The sequence below is a fragment of the Trachypithecus francoisi genome, unplaced genomic scaffold, assembly GCF_009764315.1.
Source record: "Trachypithecus francoisi isolate TF-2019V2 unplaced genomic scaffold, Tfra_2.0 Lachesis_group4, whole genome shotgun sequence".
NCBI lineage: Eukaryota > Metazoa > Chordata > Mammalia > Primates > Cercopithecidae > Trachypithecus > Trachypithecus francoisi.
This window is the reverse complement of record NW_022681469.1, coordinates 141,067,071-141,079,377: the sequence shown is the minus strand read 5'-3', so window position 1 is coordinate 141,079,377 and position 12,307 is coordinate 141,067,071. Positions and strand designations below refer to the sequence as shown.

Here is a 12,307-nt window from a genome sequence, read left to right as displayed (position 1 = left end):
TAGTGTAGCAATTGTGGAAAACAGTGTGGAGGTGCCTCAAAAAACTCAGAACTATCATGATTCTGGGTATACATTCAAAGGAATTGAAATCAGTATATTGAAGGGATAATTGCACTTCCTTGCTCATTGCAGCATTATTCACACACGGTGTGAATTCACAGCAGTCAAGATATGGAATCAACCAAAGTGTCCATCAATGTATGAATAGATAAAGAAAATGTGAAATGCTCTTACAGTGGAATATTCTTTAGACCTTCAAAAGAAAAACAATTTGTCATTTGCAACAAAGTGGATGAACCTGGAGGACATTATGCTAAGTGAAATAAGCCAGACACTGAAAGACAAATACCATATAATCTCACTTGAATGTAGAATCTAAAGAAGTTGAATTCACAGAAGTAGAGAATAGAATAGTGGTTATCAGAGGCAGGGAGTGGGGAAAGAATGGGGAGTTGTTGATCCAGTGGCACAAAATTTCAGATACACAGGAGAACTAAGTTTTGAGATCTATTGCACATCAGGGTGACCTATAGTCAATATTCATGTATTGTATATTTCAAAATTGCTAAGAGTAAATGTCAAATGTCTTACCACAACAAATGATAAGTGAGAAAGATGATGTATATGTTATTTAGCTTGATTTAATCATTCCATATTGTGCTCCATAAATGCATACAATTATAATTTGTCCATTAAAAATAATATTAATTTAAAAAGTAAAAAACAGTATGTTTGATAAATAAAGCAAAACATAAAAAGAAAAACAAAACTACAGTATTTCTCATCGTATAAAATTATAACATGAAAAACATGTACGAAACGCTTTGTATTCATCTCCAACCTGAATCCCTCAGTAAACTGCTGTTTATAATTTGGGGCATGTTTTTCTGAATACACAGACACACCCACACATGCAAATATTCATACATTGATATCAACATACAAACACATACATTAATACATATATAAACACACAGAAAATAAACGTATTCCTCTCTATGCTACTTTCCTCAACACAAATGTGATTATATTATATGTTGTTCAACTTATATTTATCAGGTAATAATATATAAGGAAAATGCATTTTTGTGTAAGTATATGGAGATGCTTATTCAAGCTTGCTATTACTGGTTTTAAAAATATTCAAGCTTGTTATAACTGGTTTTAAAAATATTGACTTTCTTAGTTTATATTATTTCTATCTACCACACTGAATTCTATTATGAGCACTACTGAGAGAGTTTCTTAGTATTTTTGTTTTCATAGTCATGTATTAAAGTGACCAAATAATTTTTCTCTTCTCTTCTCACTTCTCTGCTCTCTCCTCCTCGTTTTCCACTCTTCTCCTTCCTTCTTTTCCTTTTCTTCTTTCTCTCCTCACACGTCTGCCAATCATACCCTATTTTGTTACTCAATTTCGTATATTTATATTTTCAAAAGGTATCATCAACTGTTATGTAGCTTCTCAGCTTTTGATATAAAATTGCTTGGGATATTGCTTTCAATTCTTTATCTTCTCCTGAGTTTCTCATAAATTTTCTTTTTCATGATTGCAGATATAGATACATATATTTAATTTTATTTTTCAGAATTTTTATGTTTTAAATTTTTTTGTCTTACAAAACTAAAATTTTATTTTATCTATAGATTCTTTATATTAATAAGTTTCAATTTCTTGTTGCTATTTCTTAACGATTTCAATCTCACTTTTTTGTTTTTTAAATTTTGTTTTATTCTGTTTTTTTCATTTTATTTTTCAATCTCACTTTTTAAATTGAATGCTTTTTTATTACCAGAAGAGATGCTTACTTCATTTATTCTCAATATTTTTTATTTAACATAAATTTTTTTTTTTCTAGGCAAAGAACTTTATTAACCTTTGTTTCAAACTTGATTCCCAGGCTGCTTCAGCTTAATTAGCTGCAAAGAATGAACTGTGTATAAGCAAAAACTGAAAAGAGCTGCAGTGTCCAAGGGGCTTGGGCTTATATTAGAGATCTAGATTTTATCAGATCCATAAACAAAAATTTCTTAAAAAGCAGTCATAATATAAAATAGCAGCTCCCGGTAACTTCTTCAAGTTTTATCTTCAGAAGTTGACTCAATTCAGTTTGCCTCATTCTTGGAAGCCTCATCAAAATTCTCCACAAGATCTGGAACTTCATCATCATCATCCTCTCCAGTAGCAAGTGGTGCTTTTCCATCCACAGATCGTTTGGGCAGAGCTTCGGCCAGTCTCCTTAAACTAGTCAGACTATCTGCGCCAAGCTGGTTTAAGATGCTGGGTAGCATTTCTATCAGCTGCTTCGTCTCAGCATGGCCTGTAATGGTGAAAGTGTTCGCTGCCAGAGATGCCTGAACTTTAGGGTTGTTAAAGTGGATCACTGTTCCTCTTCACCTCTTCACCTCTTCAATACCGGAGATATTGTTTACCCCTAACTTCTTTAAGGAGAACTGAAGTTTTTTTATCATCTGCTGTGGCTGTTCTATGAACTACCTTCTTCTTTCTGCTAGCAGTTCCTTTCCCACCAATGCGCACTTGTGTCTGCAGTTTGGCGAGTTTTTCCTGGTTCATGATTGTTTCTTTCATCTTGTCGGAGCGAATAAGGGGCCGCGCGGGGGACTAGGGTTGGTGCTCAGGGGGTCTCGGGTGGACTAGCTGAGATTAGGCGCACACACACGGGGCAACATAAAATTTTTTAAAGGTTAAAGATTGGAAACATCCAATGGGTTTTAATATAAAGTTTTTTCCTTGTTTTTATTATAAATTAATCTTAATTTCAGAGTTGAGGTCCTTTTTGATTTCAATACTTTTTAATAGTTTTCTTTCATCAGTTCCATGTTTTTATTTTTGATGGTGGTATTTTGCTCTTACTTTCATTTCTACTCGATTGCATTAAGGACAAAGAAAATAACCTACAATTTAGCAACATTTTGGTATTTATTAAGGTATATTTTGAAAAAAATGCATAAATAATTTTATAAATGTCTCACTGTAATAAAAGATTGTACCCTCTCATTTTGTGAGGTACCAAGTAACAGATACAAACAGTAACAGTGAGTGCTTTCAAAGTGGAAGAGGTTATACTAGACCATTATACTAGCCATGACCACGTCTCAAAATTTCTTGTTTGATCATGTATGTTACTTTAAAAAATCAGATAATTTATGAAAGAACTAACAATTTTTCAGTGTTACATAATATAGTAATGAAAATTATTTTGCAAAAAGCTATTGAGTTCTATCAAGCTGTGATCAGTTAAATGAGGCCAAAGAGAAAAATCAATTTTAGTGATTTTTATTCCTGAATTGCCACACTGTGTTTTTAAATTGCCATATTGAGTTAGTTTGTTCCCAGGGCTAAAAGAGTGGGCACATTTTCCAGTCCTCAGGCACTCTTTACAGTCTTCCATAGGGTCCTCAGAGAAATAGCAACTGAAATCCACAGTAGCAGCTGCCACTTCTGATGGCACCGAGCATGTGTTAATGGAAGCATTGGCCTTTACACAAACGGACGTGCTTGTTTCTTGTCCCATGTCCCAACAGTCTGAGTGTCCATCCTCTCACCACAAATGGATTTACAGTGATTATACAAAGACAAAGTTGATTTTAATGATTTTATTAAGTGGGATGCAATAAGATAAATCCAGATTTTTTGATAAGATTGTCAGTGATGAGGAACCCATCTAAAAAGAACGTAAAGGCTGCCTACCTGTCTGCTAATGCTATGGCATGAAGACAATTAATATGTCTTCAAGGAAAACAGTATGGCGATTCCTCAAGGATCTAGAACTAGATGTACCATATGACCCAGCCATCCCACTACTGGGTATATACCCAAAGGATTATAAATTACTCTACTACAAAGACACATGCACACGTATGTTTATTGCGGCACTATTCACAATAGCAAAGACTTGGAATCAACCCAAATGTCCATCTGTGACAGACTGGATTAAGAAAATGTGGCACATATACACCATGGAATACTATGCAGCCATCAAAAAGGATGAGTTTGCGTCCTTTGTAGGGACGTGGATGCAGCTGGAAACCATCATTCTTAGCAAACTATCACAAGAAGAGAAAACCAAACACCGCATGTTCTCACTCATAGGTGGGAACTGAACAATGAGATCACTTGGACTCGGGAAGGGGAACATCACACACTGGGGCCTATCAGGGGGAGGGGGGAGGAGGGAGGGATTGCATTGGGGAGTTATACATGATATAAACGTTATGCACATGTACCCTAGAACTTGAAGTATAATAAAAAAAAAAAAAAGACCTCAGTTATATCAGTTTTGCCCATAGATTAACTATGTGATGTTTGACTAGTTTGCCAGTTGCTTATTCATAAATGTGTTATATGTTTAATGTAATCTCTAAGTCTTCTTACACTAAACATTCCATATTTCTAAATTTTATATAACTGTATTAATATTAAAAATAAATAGATGATTTCATAAAGAACAACACTTTTTGGCATCATTCAACACTTTTTCGCATCATTTTGTGGAAAAAAGGCTGAGAGAGTTAGTGGACCCAAGCTATTGGTGACCTGTCAATTCAGCCTACCCTTAACTGAGCAATGAAGTCAATGATAGCTGGTATGCTTGTGTTTGAATTCTGGATTATCTGTGAGATAGTGAACAAATCTCTTAACTTCTATGAGTCTTTGTTTTGTTTCCACATCTATAAAAAGGGATTCTCTGGTGTTTGGTGAGACATGAAGTATGATTGTGTTCTGTTAGCTACACAGTTCATTATTAGTGTAACATGGTATCATTAAAATAGAAGCAAACAAGTTATAGTACCTGTAGATCATATTACACTTGCTTCTAGGCACCACTTATAAATAATAGAAGGGCAGATAAATGCATAAGATGCCTCAAGAGGACGCATGTGAGACCTTACATGTGAGATGCTATGGTCTCAATGTCCCCGCAAAATGCAAACGTTAAAATCCTGAAACATTGAATTTCAGACACAAGGTGTCTGAAAATTGTATCCTACTATAACATCCTGAGAGATCTGGGCCTGTTTACCCATGAAAAGGAAATTCAGTGGTGTGCACACAGATGATTTTATAAAGACTTATCACGATTGTGATTAGAGGTGAGTGAAATATTTTGAGCTTCCCAAGGATGCAGACTCAAAAGGAAAGCATACCAGAGGGGATATTTTTACTTAGTATAATATCATTTCAAAAAGAAAAGAAAAGAAATCCCTTATCTTTCAAAATTGCTAGCTCCTAGTTGCTAGTCATAATCAAGAAAAGTTGGGTAATCATCTTCCAGGAATTCTGTAAACAGGAGTCCTGTCTTGGGTAGACTGTTTCTAAGTGAAAAATCATTTTTTATCCAATGATTCTATATGCTAATAAAATCTTCCATCAGAAGTACTCTTGGTTAAAAAATGATATGAAATAAGTTATTTTGTTGCTACTTGTACATGTGTAATTCCAGGGTAATAACGTTAATTATCGGTATGAAGCCTCATTTTTCTATCCATTGCTTGTTTAGATGCACCCTTATGATGTGAGGCAGGCATTCACACTTGGGTGCTTGAAGGGAAGAAACAGAAGCTCAGAGAGGTTAAATGGCCCATACAAAGCCAAGTAGAAACCAACAGAGCAAAGGCTCAGAATACTGTTTTAATTTAGATGTTAATCCAAGGGTCTGTCTCCAGGGACAAGTGATAGGAGACTTGCAAGGGATTTGCGCAGCTGGAGCAAGGGATTTGCTCCAGCCTCTTCTAGCTTTTCTGTATCAATTGACGGCATGAGAGAGTGTAGGGGTGGGAGAACATTACAGCCCAGAAGCAGATTAAAGATTGGAAATTAATCACAATATTATAGAATATTTCCTTCCCTTCACACCACATCAAGAAGGCCCCAGTATAACAACAATGGATTTCAGCTGAAGGAGTTGAAATTCAGACTTTTCCTGAGGAAAAATCTAAGGGAAACTCAATGGTAACAGCTTAATGTCTAGCCTGGTATACATAAAACCTCACACCAAAGACCTTACTATGGGTCGAATGCTTGTGTCTCCCTCCACCCCCAAATTCACATGTTAAAGTCTAATCCCCAACATGGTGGTGTAAGGACATGGGGCATTTGGGAGGTGATTAGTTAAGGGGGTAGAGCCCTTATATGAATGAGAATAGTTTCATTATAAGAAAAGGCACAAGACAGATGATCTCTCTCTTCATTATGTGAAGACATGAAGAGAAGATGGCCATCTTCAAACCAGGAAGGTAGCCCTCACCAGACACTGTAACTGATGCTGTCATGATCTTGGACTTACCAGGCTCCAGAACCCTGAGAAATAAATGCCTTTGTTTAAGCCACCTAGTCTATGAAATTCTGTTATAATAGCCCAAGCTGACTAAGGCAGACCTATCAACTCCGGATCTTATTAGCTAATAAATCATGTCTGGCTTTCAATAAAAGATTACAAGGCATGCTAAATGGCAAAGAAAAGCCTCATAGTCTGAAGAAACAAGGCAGGCATCAGAACCATAATCAGATATGATGCAGATATTGAATTATGAAACAAGGAATTTAAAACAACTATGATGAATATGTTAAGGGTTCTACTGGAAATAATCAACAACATGCCAGAACAGATTGGGTGTGTAAGGAGAAACATGGAAGCTCCAAGAAATAATTGAAAGAATATCCTAAGGTCATGCCTATAATCCTAGCACTTTGGGAGGCCAAGACAGGCAGATCACTTGAGCCCAAGTGTTCAAGACCAGCCTGGGGAACATTGCAAAACCCCGTCTCTACAAAAAATACAAAAATTATCCAGGTGTGGTGGCTTGCACCTGTAGTCCCAGCTACTCAGGAGGCTGAGGCAGGAGGATCACTTGAGCCCAGGACATGGAGGTTGCAGTGAACTGAGATCACGCCCCTGTACTCCAGCCTGGGTGACAGAGTGAAATCCTGTTTCAAAAAACAAACACAAATAAACAAACAAAAATAGAAAATCTTAGAAATTAAAACAGTGTAACAGAAATAAAGAATGCCTTTGAAGGGTTCTTCAGTAGACTGGATGAAGCCAACAAAAGAATTAATACTCTCAAGTGTTAATTCTCAAATTCTCCAATATTAATACTCATATAATATATGTCAATAGGAATTTCCCAAACAGAAATGTAAGCATAAAAAAGAAAGACAGAATAGAGTACTCATAAAAAGTAAAATAATTTTTAAAAGTGCAATGCACAATTAATGGAACATCAGGAGGTATAGAAAGATGGAATGGAATGGAAGAAGTATTTAAAGTAAAAATGCCTGAGAATTTTTCAAAATCAATGACATAAACAAAATCAGAGATTCAAGAAGCTTACAGAACACCAAAAAGAAAAGCAAACAAAAACACCCTAAATATTGGAAACCTCATATTCAAATTGCATAAAGCAAAACATTAAACAAATTGAAAGAAGCCAGGGGTTGGTGGGGGAAACCTTACCAAAAGAGGAAAAAGGATAAGAATTACAGGGGGCGTCTCATCAGACCATGCAGGCCAGACAAAGTAGAGTGAAATATTTAAAGTCAAACAAGAAAACAGAAACAAAAACAAAATTCTAGAATTCTATCTTCACTGCACATGAAGCAGTATATTGTTTTTAAAGTAGTTAACAGACTTATATTAGTTTTAAATGTATATTGCAAACTCTATGACAACAACAAAAACCTTTTAAAAAATCTAACTGATATGTTAAGATACGAAAGAAAATGGAATCATATAAAATTCTCAATGAAAATCAGAGAAGGCAGGGCCAGGCTTGATGACTCAGGTCTGTAATCTGAGCACCTAGGATATTATCAAAATTTCAATAATCACCTTAAATGTGAATGATCTAAACACACCAAGTAAAATACAGAGATTTTCAGGGTGAATAAAATAAAAAAAAAAACCCACAAAATCAAACGCTGCGTTATCTACAAGAAATCCATTTTAAATATTTCTCAGGTTAAAAGTAAAGAAATGGAAAAGATATACTGTACTAATTCTAGCCAAAAGAAAACTGGAATAGATATTTTAATTTTGGACAAAAAGGACCTAAGAAAAATAAAAATTATCAGGGATATAAAATGGCTTACATAATGATAAAGGGGTAAATTCCTGAAAAAGACAAAGCAATCCTATATTTGTACGCACTAGAAAGCTCATGTTAAAATGTGAGGCAGAACCCGAAAAACCAGCAGAGGCATAGACAGTTTCACCAATACATTAAATTATTGTGACAAAAATAAAAGTGCAATTTGTTTTAGTGTGTTGGATGCAGCAAAGTATTGTTTAGAGGGAAACTTATAGCATTATGCTGTAGAAGAAGAAATATCTAAAATCAATAATATAGGCTTTCATCTTAGGAAACTAGGAAAAGAATAGCAAATTAAATATAAATTAAGGAGAACAAAATAAATAATAAAATTGAGAACAGAAATTCGAAAAATGAAAATGAGGAAATAATAGAGATGATCAACAAAATCAAAAGTTGATTCTTTGCAAAGATCAATAATATTGATACATCTCTAGCTAGACTAACCTAACATAATTCATGGAATGGAAATGAGGAAATAATAGAGATGATCAACAAAATCAAAAGTTGATTCTTGGCAAAAATCAGTAATATTGATACATCTCTAGCTAGACTAACCTAAGAGAGAATACAAAATCAGCAACATCAGAAATAAAGTAAGGGTCATCATTACTGATCTTATGAAAATAAATAAATAAAATAAAAGAAGGCTTTGAATAACTGTGCCCACAAATTTGACAAATTAAATAGTCCAATTCTTTGAAAGATGCATGTTACCAAAACTCACACAAGAAGAAATAAAATAATCTGAATAGGCTTATACACACAAAATAAATTTAATCAATAATTAATAAACTTCAAAAGGAAAAGAAAAGAAAACAAAACAAAACAAAAAACAGGCCCAGTTGGCTTTAAGGGCTTGTCTCAAAAATATAGAAAGGACACTGAAAATTTAGCAATAAGAAAACAAACAAGTCAATTAAGAAGTGAACCAAAGAGCTGAACAGACATCTCGCTGAAGAAGATACAAGGATTGCAAATAAGCACATGAAAAAATTTTCAACATCAGTTGTTATTAGGAAATTGAAATTTAAAACAATAAATGAGATACCATCACACATATATTAGAAGGGTTAAAATTAAACATCAACAAAACAAACGACATACTGATTGCTGGTGAGAATGTGGAATAACAGAACTCTCATTCATTGCTGTTGAGAATCCAAAATGATACAGTCACTTTGCAAGACGGTTTGACTATGTCTTACAAAGCTAACTATATTCTTACCATATAATGCAGCAGTTACAATCCTTGATATTTACTGAGTGGATTTAACAACTTACTTCTACATAAAAATCTGCACACAGATGTTTATAGCAGGTATATTCATAATTGCCTAAACTTGGAAGAAACCAAGATGTCTTTCAATAAGTGAATACATAAATAAACTGTGGTACAGCTATACGATGGAATATTATTCAGCGGTAAAAATAAATAAGCTATCAAACCCGAAAGACAAGGATAAATAGTAAATGTGTATTTAAATGAAAGAAGCCAGTTTGAAAGTTTACATAGTATGACAGCAAATAAGTAACATTTTGGAAAATGTAAAACTGTAGCAACAATGAGAAGATCAGTGCTTTCTAGAGGTTCAGGGAGTAAAGAAGGCTAAGTAGGTGAAGCGGAACAGATATTTTAGGATGGAAAACTATTATTTATGATACTGTGATGGTGGATTCTATGAGTCCACTGACCTCTACAGTAAAAAAGTAAAATTCTAAGAGATTGGGGGATTCCAGAGTGAGATTCAGAATATGACAAAACAATGTAACTTCATTACAAATGTATTAATCAACCTTATAGCAAGAGGTAATGGAAAAGGTGCCAACTTAATTAACTTTGGAAATGAATAGAGTATGTTACACTACAGGCAAAAAATTGCACATAAGAACTGTACTTTATTGATAAAATTGATTTCCACAGGAATATGGGTTAACACTGATACTGCTATCCATGTACACTGAAAAGGAACAGTTAAATGAATGGATAGTGGAAAATGTGAGCCAGATTTCTTACTGTTAAAGTGAGACTTTATAGATAAACATGCAGAGGAGGCTAGAATGATCCTTGTGGTAATTAAGAATTGGAGATAGCAGTATGAACTCATGTTCAGGATATAGACAAAGATGATATATATAGAAATATTCACAGATATGTGGGCTAGTATATACTCATCTATTTTCTTGCTATTTCAACCAAGAAGCCTAGATGTAACTGTATCCCAGCGGCAACAAACATGCCTCCCTTTCATTTGTAACGTTTTTTTCTAATGTAAGAAAATAGAGGTTCTTGGAGAAGTGGCTGGTGCTAGGACTAAGACAGGAACTCTGTCTTACAAATTGAGCCTGGGGAATCTATCCTTTAGCACTGGAAATTGGGGAAGTGCTCTAAGAAAAACAAGCAAGCAAGCAAATGTCCCATAATGGGATATGTCAATGGGACACAGAAGTTAATTAAAAAAAAAATTCCAGTTGCCAATGCTGGAATAATTTGAGTGACAAAATAAAGAAAGCAGTATTGGACTATAAGTCAATGAATAAAATAAATATATATCAGTATTGATATACTGATATAAATAAATAAGTGCATAAATAAAGGAGTAGAGAGAAGAAATAAACTTCCATCCAGGAAAGTCCCAAATAATGTATGTAGTTACTCTGCATTCAAAGAGATGAAGCATAACACTCCACTCCTAAGTGTGCCCTGTGCATAATAATTTCCTTTTGAAGAGCACAGCATGGAAAGAGGGGAAAAAGAGAAACTTTGCAGTGGCGAAATCTGATAAACATTACATTAGGAGCTTGGCACAGTGGCTCATGCCTGTAATTCCAGTAACTAAGGAGGCTGAGACACGAGGTTTACTTGAGTGCAAGAGTTTGAAACCAGCCTGGGCAACACAGCGAGACCCTGCCTCTACTAAAACGAACAAACAAAACCCACTACATTAGCCAGGTGACCAAGGTCAACGTTAACAGTCATGCATTCTATTGAAAGTATGTACCCTTGATGTGGTGCAAATGGTACTTTACCTGTGTGGTCTTCCTCTGACAAGCTCATTACCCCATTCTAATCATGAGAAGAACATCAGACAAATTGCAACAGAGGAGAATTATACAATATAACACCTGATCCCTTGAAACTGTCGAGGTCATCGAAAACTAGGAACCTCTGTAAAGCTGTCATAGCCACAAGGGACCTAAAAACAGACATAGTATCTAACGTAACAGGTATCCTGGATGGGATCTTGGAACAGAAAAATGACATCTGGCAAAAACTAAGAAAATGTGTAGACTTCAGTTCATAAACATATATCACCATGGATTCATTAGTTGTGACATACAAGCCATGCAAAGGTAAAGTGTTAATAATAGAAAAAATTGAGTATGGAAAACAGGAGGACACTGTACCATCTTTGCATTTTTTCTTTCCTTTTTTTTTTTTTTAAGACGAAGTCTCGCTCTGTCGCCCAGGCTGGAGTGCAGTGGCCGGATCTCAGCTCACTGCAAGCTCCGCCTCCCGGGTTCCCGCCATTCTCCTGCCTCAGCCTCCCGAGGAGCTGGGACTACAGGCGCCACCTCGCCCGGCTAGTTTTTTTGTATTTTTTAGTAGAGACGGGGTTTCACCGTGTTAGCCAGGATGGTCTCGATCTCCTGACCTCGTGATCCGCCCGTCTCGGCCTCCCAAAGTGCTGGGATTACAGGCTTGAGCCACGGCGCCCGGCCACATCTTTGCATTTTTTCTTTGCATCTAAAACTGTTCTAAAAAAATAGAGTTCATTAAAAAAAGGCGGGGCTGAAGTTCACAACAGTTAGGGTATAGGGAAACCTTGCTGGCAGAGGGACGTTTGAACTACAAAGAGGGTGAGGAAGAATTGACAGCAAAAGAGGAGACAGTGCTTGTCATAAGAAACAGCTGATGCACACATTCGGGTTTGGGAGAAAGAATGGTCCTCAGGGAGCACTGCAAGCCAGAGGGCCCACACACCATCCTCAGCCAGTATTTCTTCAGGAGCAATCGGACAAGAGGCTGAGGGCCATGTAAGCAGCACTGAGAATCTAGAACTTTTCAGACAAAGGGAAGTCACTGGAGACTTTCAGGCAGAGGAGTGGCATGATTAGACTTGCGTTTTTGAAAGATTACCCTCAACATTTTTTTACAAGTGAAGAGCTCAGTTACTTCCTTTCTTTGCTGCTT

The 12,307-nt window shown here is 35.7% G+C and overlaps 1 pseudogene; it reads right to left on the bottom strand.

The window, feature by feature from the left end:
• Positions 1-2,005: 2,005 nt before the first annotated feature.
• On the bottom strand, positions 2,006-2,685 carry LOC117073374 (annotated as a pseudogene).
• Positions 2,686-12,307: the final 9,622 nt, after the last annotated feature.